Raw genomic sequence first — 11,294 nt, forward strand, 5'->3', positions numbered from 1 at the left:
CACACACACCGACCGACCGACCAGAGAGAGAGACACACACACACCGACCGACAGAGAGACACACACACACCGACCGACCGACCAGAGAGAGAGACACACACACCGACCGACCAGAGAGAGAGACACACACCGACCGACCAGAGAGAGAGACACACACACCGACCGACCAGACAGAGAGACACACACACCGACCGACCAGAGAGAGAGACACACACACCGACCAACGAAGACACACACCAGACAGAGAGACACACACCGACCGACCAGAGAGACACACACACCGACCGACCAGAGAGACACACACACCGACCGACCAGAGAGAGAGACACACACACCGACCGACCAGACAGAGAGACACACACCGACCGACCAGAGAGAGAGACACACACACCGACCGACCAGACAGAGAGACACACACACCGACCGACCAGAGAGACACACACACCGACCGACCAGAGAGACACACACACCGACCGACCAGAGAGAGAGACACACACACCGACCGACCAGAGAGACACACACACCGACCGACCAGAGAGAGAGACACACACACCGACCGACCAGACAGAGAGACACACACACACCGACCGACCAGAGAGACACACACACCGACCGACCAGAGAGACACACACACACCGACCGACCAGAGAGACACACACACACACCGACCGACCAGAGAGACACACACACACACCGACCGACCAGAGAGAGAGACACACACACCGACCGACCAGACAGAGACACACACACCGACCGACCAGAGAGACACACACACCGACCGACCAGACAGAGAGACACACACCGACCGACCGACCAGAGAGACACACACACCGACCGACCAGAGAGACACACACACCGACCGACCAGAGAGAGAGACACACACACACCGACCGACCAGAGAGAGAGACACACCGACCGACCGACCAGAGAGACACACACCGACCGACCAGAGAGACACACACACCGACCGACCGACCAGAGAGAGAGACACACACACACCGACCGACCAGAGAGACACACACACACGACCGACCAGACAGAGAGAGACACACACACACCGACCGACCAGAGAGAGAGACACACACCGACCGACCAGAGAGAGAGACACACACACCGACCGACCAGACAGAGAGACACACACACCGACCGACCAGAGAGAGAGACACACACACCGACCGACCAGACAGAGAGACACACACCGACCGACCAGAGAGACACACACACCGACCGACCAGAGAGACACACACACCGACCGACCAGAGAGAGAGACACACACCGACCGACCAGAGAGAGAGACACACACACCGACCGACCAGACAGAGAGACACACACACCGACCGACCAGAGAGAGAGACACACACACCGACCGACCAGACAGAGAGACACACACCGACCGACCAGAGAGAGAGACACACACAGACCAGCGAGACACCGACCGACCAGACAGAGAGACACACACCGACCGACCAGAGAGACACACACACCGACCGACCAGAGAGACACACACACCGACCGACCAGAGAGAGAGACACACACACCGACCGACCAGACAGAGAGACACACACCGACCGACCAGAGAGAGAGACACACACACCGACCGACCAGAGAGACACACACACCGACCGACCAGAGAGAGAGACACACACACCGACCGACCAGACAGAGAGACACACACCGACCGACCAGAGAGACACACACACACACCGACCGACCAGAGAGACACACACACACACCGACCGACCAGAGAGAGAGACACACACACACCGACCGACCAGAGACACACACACCGACCAGACAGAGAGACACAGACACACCGACCGACCAGAGAGAGACACACACCGACCGACCAGACAGAGAGACACACACACCGACCGACCAGACAGAGACACACACACCGACCGACCAGAGAGACACACACACCGACCGACCAGACAGAGAGACACACACACACCGACCGACCAGAGACACACACACCGACCAGACAGAGAGACACAGACACACCGACCGACCAGAGAGAGACACACACCGACCGACCAGACAGAGAGACACACACACCGACCGACCAGACAGAGAGACACACACCGACCGACCAGACAGAGAGACACACACACCGACCGACCAGACAGAGAGACACACACACACCGAGACAGAGACACACACATCGATCTCCCCTCCTGCACCCCCCCCACCCATAACCAAACGCACTGAGACTGAATGGAAGCCCACAGTGCAGGGGCGATTGGAGCCGGAGGTAATGACGGTAGTTTGGGTGATAACCCCGAGGGTGTGGGGAGTTACAGCTCTGCCATCAAACTCCTGCCCCCCCCCCCACCACCCACACATACCTGGGGGGCTGAGATCCACACCCTCCCTCAGGGGGCTGTGTGTACTGGGCTTGGTATCTTCCTCATTCTCCGAGCTCATCACCCGGGCTCCAGCCTCCGCCCCTGGAGAAGGCAGTCGCACGTTAGGCCTAGGAGGGCGGGAGGGAGAGGGAGAACGGGAGAGAGAGGGAGGGCGGGAGGGAGAGGGAGAACGGGAGAGAGACACAAGAGGTTTATTAGCAGGAAAGCAAGACTTGCATTTATATAGCACCTTTCACCACCGCACGTCCTGAAGCACCTTTCAGCCAATGAAGTACTTCAGAAGCGTGATCACTGCTGTAATGTAGCGCAGGAGTCACTGTGCGCACAGCAAGATCCCACAAACGACCACACCATCTGCTTCAGTGATGTTACTTGAGGGATATATCTTGGTCGCCAAGACACCAGTGAGTACTCCCTCCCCTCTCTTCTTCCAGGGTTGCAGGATTTTACATCCACCTGAGAGAGCAGACGGGGCCCTCGGATTAATGTCTCATCCGTTAGACGGCACCTCCCACAGTGCAGCACTCCCTCAGTACTGCCCCTCCCACAGTGCAGCACTCCCTCAGTACTGCCCCTCCCACAGTGCAGCACTCCCTCAGTACTGCCCCTCCCACAGTGCAGCACTCCCTCAGTACTGCCCCTCCGACAGTGCGGCACTCCCTCAGTACTGCCCCTCCGACAGTGCGGCGCTCCCTCAGTACCGCCCCTCCGACAGTGCGGCACTCCCTCAGTACTGCCCCTCCCACAGTGCAGCACTCCCTCAGTACTGCCCCTCCGACAGTGCGGCACTCCCTCAGTACCGCCCCTCCGACAGTGCGGCACTCCCTCAGTACCGCCCCTCCGACAGTGCGGCACTCCCTCAGTACCGCCCCTCCCACAGTGCAGCACTCCCTCAGTACTGCCCCTCCGACAGTGCGGCACTCCCTCAGTACTGCCCCTCTGACAGTGCGGCACTCCCTCAGTACTGCCCCTCCGACAGTGCGGCACTCCCTCAGTACTGCCCCTCCGACAGTGCGGCACTCCCTCAGTACCGCCCCTCCGACAGTGCGGCACTCCCTCAGTGCTAGCATCCAGGGAGTTTTGGCCCTGGATTCTAGTGTTCGAACCCATGACCTTCTGACTCAGAGGTAGGGACAGCAAGACCCACTGAGTCACAGCGTACAGCTTTGTAAACTAAAATGTGAATAATCGTGACATTTGCCGGTCACAAACATCTCGAAACGATTCACCTTCAAACAAATTTAGACCCAGGACGACCATTCGGCGCACAGCAACGGGTCGGGGGTCGAGGGTCAGAGTTGAAAATAAGTCAAGGGAAGAAAAGGATTGGCTTACCGTCGGCTCGGCAGCGATGTCTCGGGACTGGGCCTGGAATTACCGCAGGACACCTGGACGGAGAGAGAGAGAGACAGGACAGAGTCACAGGATGCCAGCAGCTTGACTGAAAACCGCCAGACAGATTTCAGTGGCTCCCCGCTGTGCGGGCTGAGCTGATGTGACCCAGTGTGGGACTGAGGCGCCCACGCGCAAGGAGCTAAACTGTGTTTGGCATATTGATTGAGGGATAACTCCCCTGCTCTTCTTCCAAAAAGTGCCGTGGAATCTTCTCAGCCACCCAGAGGGCAATGGGGCCTTCGCTTTAGACTCTCGCTTGTTGGAGATGGTCGTTGCCCGGCACTTGTGTGGCGCGAATGTTACTCGCCGCTTATCAGTCCAAGCCTGAATGTCGTCCGGGTCTTGCTGCATGCGGGCATAGAAACATAGAAACAATCTCGTTGTGCGAGGCCCCTTGGGGAAGAGTGACCATAATATGGTGGAATTCTGCACTAGGATGGAGAATGAAACAGTTAATTCGGAGACCATGGTCCAGAACTTGAAGAAGGGTAACTTTGAAGGTATGAGGCGTGAATTGGCTAGGATAGATTGGCGAATGATACTTAGGGGGTTGACTGTGGATGGGCAATGGCAGACATTTAGAGACCGCATGGATGAATTACAACAATTGTACATTCCTGTCTGGCGTAAAAATAAAAAAGGGAAGGTGGCTCAACCGTGGCTATCAAGGGAAATCAGGGATAGTATTAAAGCCAAGGAAGTGGCATACAAATTGGCCAGAAATAACAGCGAACCCGGGGACTGGGAGAAATTTAGAACTCAGCAGAGGAGGACAAAGGGTTTGATTAGGGCAGGGAAAATGGAGTACGAGAAGAAGCTTGCAGGGAACATTAAGGCGGATTGCAAAAGTTTCCATTGATATGTAAAGAGAAAAAGGTTAGTAAAGACAAACGTAGGTCCCCTGCAGTCAGAATCAGCGGAAGTCATAACGGGGAACAAAGAAATGGCAGACCAATTGAACAAGTACTTTGGTTCAGTATTCACTAAGGAGGACACAAACAACCTTCCGGATATAAAAGGGGTCACAGGGTCCAGTAAGGAGGAGGAACTGAGGGAAATCCTTATTAGTCGGGAAATTGTGTTGGGGAAATTGATGGGATTGAAGGCCGATAAATCGCCAGGGGCAGATGGACTGCATCCCAGAGTACTATGTTTCTATAGAAAATAGGTGCAGGAGTAGGTCATTCGGCCCTTCGAGCCTGCACCGCCATTCAATGAGTTCATGGCTGAACATGCAACTTCAGTACCCCATTCCTGCTTTCTCGCCATACCCCTTGATCCCCCTAGTAGTAAGGACTACATCTAACTCCTTTTTGAATATATTCAGTGAATCAGCCTCAACAACTTTCTGTGGTAGAGAATTCCACAGGTTCACCACTCTCTGGGTGAAGAAGTTTCTCCTCATCTCCTTATCCTTATCCTTGTGTGACCCCTGGTTCTGGACTTCCCCAACATTGGGAACATTCTTCCTGCATCTAACCTGTCCAAACCCGTCAGAATTTTAAACGTTTCTATGAGATCCCCTCTCATTCTTCTGAACTCCAGTGAATACAAGCCCAGTTGATCCAGTCTTTCTTGATATGTCAGTCCCGCCATCCCGGGAATCAGTCTGGTGAACCTTCGCTGCACTCCCTCAATAGCAAGAATGTCCTTCCTCAGGTTAGGAGACCAAAATTGGATACAATACTCCAGGTGTGGCCTCACCAAGGCCCTGTACAACTGTAGCAACACCTCCCTGCCCCTGTATTCAAATGCCTCGCTATGAAGGCCAACATGCCATTTGCTTTCCATCTCGGTCCTAAATGGCTTACCCCTTATCCTTGGACTGTGACCCCTGGTTCTGGACTTCCCCAACATCGGGAACATTCTTCCTGCATCTAACCTGTCTAAACCCTTCAGAATTTTAAATGTTTCTATGAGATCCCCTCTCATTCTTATGAACTCCATGGACTGCTCCATTACCTGAGGAGTTGCGAATGGAACTGAACACTGTGCAGTCATCAGCGAATGTCCCCACTTCTGACCTTATGATGGAGGGAAGGTCATTGATGAAGCAGCTGAAGATGGTTGGGCCCAGGACACTGCCGAGGAACTCCTGCAGCGATGTCCTGAGGCTGTGAGGACTGACCAACAACCGCAACCATCTTCCTTTGCGCTAAATTTCGCTTAATTGCCCCAGTGGCCTTGAAAGAGACGGGTTCAGTTAGCGGCTAGACTGTGCGTCCCATGAACGACAAATGGGGACATCGGCTGGCAACTGAGTGGGTTGGAGATCGAGCAAGAACTGGATGTGAAGGTCTGGGAGGGCAGAGTGACCAGAATGGTACTGGGGATGGGGAACTTCAGTTACATGGGGAGACTGGAGAAGCTGGGGTTGTTCTCCTTAGAGCAGAGAAGGTTAAGGGGAGAGTGACCAGAATGGTACCAGGGATGGGGAACTTCAGTTACATGGGGAGACTGGAGAAGCTGGGATTGTTCTCCTTAGAGCAGAGAAGGTTAAGGGGAGAGTGACCAGAATGGTACCGGGGATGGGGAACTTCAGTTACATGGGGAGACTGGAGAAGCTGGGGTTGTTCTCCTTAGAGCAGAGAAGGTTAAGGGGAGATTGACCAGAATGGTACCAGGGATGGGGAACTTCAGTTACATGGGGAGACTGGAGAAGCTGGGGTTGTTCTCCTTAGAGCAGAGAAGGTTAAGGGGAGAGTGACCAGAATGGTGCCAGGGATGGGGAACTTCAGTTACATGGGGAGACTGGAGAAGCTGGGATTGTTCTCCTTAGAGCAGATATTTAACAGAGGCGCTCAAAACTAAGGAAGGGTTTTGATAAGAGTAAATAAGGAGAAACTGTTTCACTGGGGAGGAGGGTTGGTTACCAGAGGACACAGACTTAACGTGACGGCCAAAAGGACTGGAGGGGAAGATGAGGAGAAATGTTTAATGCAGCGAGTTGATCTGGAACGCGCTGCCTGAAAGGGTGATGAAAGCAGATTCAATAGTCACTTTCAAAAGGTAATTGGATACTCTTTTTAAAAAAAGGATGAGAAATGTGCAGAGGTTACGGGGAAAGAACGGGAGACGGGACTAATTCGAGGAGTTGCCACAGGCAATTTGAGCCGAATTCACTCCCCTCGTGCAGTTTTGTACCGTATCACGACATGAAGTTTGGGGGGGGGGGGGGGGGGAGGGGAATATGATGGGTGGTGCGATAATTAATTGAGCACATCGAAAGAGATGATCCGAAGCAAAGTAGAGACCCCCCCCCCCTAGGCGGGGCAGAATTGCAACATCCTAACAGTGAATTGAACTGGAGTAAGAGAAAAAAAAAACTTTCATCTATGTAGCACATGACACCACCACCGCTTTACAGCCATTGAAGTACTGTTGGAGTGTAGTCAACTGTTGTAATGTGGGAAACACGGCGGCCAATTTGCGCACAGCAAGCTCCCACACACAGCAATATGAGATTGACCAGATAATCTGTTTTTGTGATGTTGATTGGCCCCAGGACACCAGGGATAACTGCCCTGCTCTTAGAAACATAGAAAACAGGTGCAGGAGTAGGCTATTCGGCCCTTCGAGCCTGCACCACCAATCAATAAGATCATGGCTGATCATTCCCTCAGTACCCCATTCCTGCTTTCTCTCCATACCCCTTGATCCCTTCAGCCGTAAGGGCCACATCTAACTCCCTCTTCAATATATCTAACGAACTGGCCTCAACTACTTTCTGTGGTAGAGAATTCCACAGGTTCACCACTCTCTGGGTGAAGAAGTTTCTCCTCATCTCGGTCCTAAATGGCTTACCCCCTTATCCTTAGACTGTGTCCCCTGGTTCTGGACTTCCCCAACATCGGGAGCATTCTTCCTGCATCTAACCTGTCTAAACCCGTCAGAATTTTAAACGTTTCTATGAGGTCCCCTCTCATTCTTCTGAACTCCAGTGAATACAAGCCCAGTTGATCCAGTCTTTCTTGATAGGTCAGTCCCGCCATCCCGGGAATCAGTCTGGTGAACCTTCGCTGCACTCCCTCAATAGCAAGAATGTCCTTCCTCAGGTTAGGAGACCAAAACTGTACACAATACTCCAGGTGTGGCCTCACCAAGGCCCTGTACAACTGTAGCAACACCTCCCTGCCCCTGTACTCAAATCCCTCGCTATGAAGGCCAACATGCCATTTGCTTTCCATCTCGGTCCTAAATGGCTTACCCCTTATCCTTGGACTGTGACCCCTGGTTCTGGACTTCCCCAACATCGGGAACATTCTTCCTGCATCTAACCTGTCTAAACCCGTCAGAATTTTATATGTTTCTATGAGATCCCCTCTCATTGTTCTAGACTCCAGTGAATATAAGCCCAGTCGATCCAGTCTTTCCTCATATGTCAGTCCTGCCATCCCGGGAATCAGTCTGGTGAATCTTCGCTGCACTCCCTCAATAGCAAGAATGTCCTTGCTCAGATTAGGAGACCAAAACTGTACACAATACTCAAGGTGAGGCCTCACCAAGGCCCTGTACAGCTGCAGTAAGACCTCCCTGCTCCTATACTCAAATCCCCTCGCTATGAAGGCCAACATGACTGATGTCAAAATAGTGCCATTGGATCTTTTAGGGCCACCTGAGGGGGGCAGACGGGGCCTCGGTTTAACGTCTCATCCGAAAGACGGCAGCTCAGCGCTCCCCCAGCACTGTACTCGAGTGTCAGCGTAGATTTTTTTGCACTCAAGTCCCCGGAGTGGCACTATGAACCCACAACCTTCTGACTCGGAGGCGAGTGTGCTGCCCACTGAGTGACAGAGGGCATAGGTTGCTCCTCCCCTCAAAAGGAATGAACTGCAAGAAGGGAAATCTTCATTTCGGAGTCTCCCGACTAAAGTGGAGAAAGCGGGAAGCAAATAACTTGGCAATGGCTGGAGCAGCCAAAAGCCGGTTGTGAGGCGTGACTCGGAATATTTCCTTCTCAAAGTGGGGAATGTAAAGAAATCGTGAATTGGAAGAAATAACGAGATCAAAAAGTCTCTTCAGACTGGCGTTGGAATTGAAGATTCACTCTGAGGTACAATAGGTAACGCGACTTGGAGCAGCGAGAATGGCCAAACTGACTCCAACTTTGGGAGGATAAACAGGAAAGACGTGTGAACAGGAGGGTTCCACCCACGAGTTGGGACAAAGAATGTGACATGCCATAGGTTAAATGGTCCTGCCAATATCCTACACCAGACCCACCCCTAAAAAGAGAGAGTAAAAGAAAGACCTAGAGGGTGTTTCAGGGCAGACGGTGAAGAGAAGAGAAGGTGGCATTAGCACCTGTCCGATCGGGACTAGTACCAGCTACTTGTCTTGGTCGTATGTCTATCCTGATTGTGTGTTGTGTTTGACGATATTTGAGCCACCTCTCCTTAAAATTTTAACTACGTTTTACGATGTTAAAAGCGCTTTATATAAATAAAAGTTATTGTAATAAAATAAAATGCCTTAGAATCATAGAAGTTTACAGCACGGAAGGAGGCCATTTCGGCCCATCGTGTCCATGCCGGCTGACAAAGAGCTACCCAGCCTAATCCCACTTTCCCTCTCGGTCCGTAGCCCTGCAGGTTACGGCACTTCAAGTGTACATCCAGGTACTTTTTAAATGTGGTGAGGGTTTCTGCCTCTATCACCCTTTCAGGCCGTGAGTTCCAGACCCCCACCACCCTCTGGGTGAAGACATTTCCCCTCAAATCCCCTCTAAACCTTCCCCCCAATTACTTTAAATCTATGCCCCCTGGTTGTTGACCCCTCTGCTAAGGGAAACAGGTCCGTCCTGTCCACTCTATCCAGGCCCCTCATCTTTTTATACACCGCAATCAGGTCTCCCCTCAGCCTCCTCTGTTCCAAGGAAAACAACACCAGCCTCTCCAATCTGTCCTCATAGCTAAAATTCTCCAGTCCTGGCAACATCCTCGTAAATCTCCTCTGTACCCTCTCCAGTGCAATCTCATCCTTCCTGTATTGTGGTGACCAGAACTGCACGCAGTACTCCAGCTGTGGCCTAACCAGTGGTTTATACAGTTCAAGCATAACCTCCCTGCTCTTGCCTTTATTAGCCGAGGCATAGAATATAAGCATTCTGCAAGCCTTCTTAACCACCTTATCTACCTGGCCTGCTACCTTCAGGGATCTGTGGACCTGCTCTCCAAGGTCCCTCTGTACCTCTACACTGCTCAGTGTCCTACCATTTAATGTGTATTCCCTTGCCTTGTTAGACCTCCCCAAATGCATTACCTCACACTTCTCCCGATTAAATTCCATTTGCCTCTGTTCTGCCCACCTGACCAGTCCATCGATATCTTCCTGCAGTCCACAGCTTTCTTCTTCATTATCAACCACACGGCCGATTTTAGTATCATCTGCAAACTTCTTAATCATACCCCCTACATTCAAGTCTCATCATCACAGGCAGTCCCTGGAACGAGGACGACTTGCTTCCACAAGTTCTCAGATGTTTCAATGCAGGACCCGATGTTCCAGTCCTGAACTCCAGGGGGTGGGAGATACCTGTGGGTGGATATTTTTAACGTGTGGTGACCGTTGTACACCAGCCGCCACAAGGGGCTTGACAGAGCTGGGTCTTGGTCCAGGGGCAAGGGTTAACCAGGACGACTGGAGACCTGCTCTGCTGCAGGGACCCAGTGCGCCCACATATCGCACAGTGTGGGCTGGGTCCGTGCTGTCCCTGGGCCCTCTGCTCTTCTGGGCCCCGTAACCTCATTCGCCGCTCCTCCGCCCCGATCTCTCGCCGCTCCTCCGCCCCGATCTCTCGATTCTCCTCCGCCCCGATCTCTCGCCGCTCCTCCGCCCCGATCTCTCTCTCCTCCGCCCCGATCTCTCGCCGCTCCTCCGCCCCGATCTCTCTCTCCTCCGCCCCGATCTCTCGCCGCTCCTCCGCCCCGATCTCTCTCTCCTCCGCCCCGATCTCTCGCCGCTCCTCCGCCCCGATCTCTCGCCGCTCCTCCGCCCCGATCTCTCGCCGCTCCTCCGCCCCGATCTCTCTCTCCTCCGCCCCGATCTCTCGATACTCCTCCGCCCCGATCTCTCGCCGCTCCTCCGCCCCGATCTCTCGCCGCTCCTCCGCCCCGATCTCTCGCCGCTCCTCCGCCCCGATCTCTCGCCGCTCCTCCGCCCCGATCTCTCGCCGCTCCTCCGCCCCGATCTCTCGCCGCTCCTCCGCCCCCGATCTCTCGCCGCTCCTCCGCCCCGATCTCTCGCCGCTCCTCCGCCCCGATCTCTCGCCGCTCCTCCGCCCCGATCTCTCGATACTCCTCCGCCCCGATCTCTCGCCGCTCCTCCGCCCCGATCTCTCGATACTCCTCCGCCCCGATCCCTCGCCGCTCCTCCGCCCCGATCTCTCGATACTCCTCCGCCCCGATCTCTCGCCGCTCCTCCGCCCTGATCTCTCGATACTCCTCCGCCCCGATCTCTCGCCGCTCCTCCGCCCCGATCTCTCGATACTCCTCCGCCCCGATCCCTCGCCGCTCCTCCGCCCCGATCTCTCGC

The sequence above is a fragment of the Pristiophorus japonicus genome, unplaced genomic scaffold (genome assembly GCF_044704955.1).
Source record: "Pristiophorus japonicus isolate sPriJap1 unplaced genomic scaffold, sPriJap1.hap1 HAP1_SCAFFOLD_488, whole genome shotgun sequence".
Classification (NCBI taxonomy): domain Eukaryota; kingdom Metazoa; phylum Chordata; class Chondrichthyes; family Pristiophoridae; genus Pristiophorus; species Pristiophorus japonicus.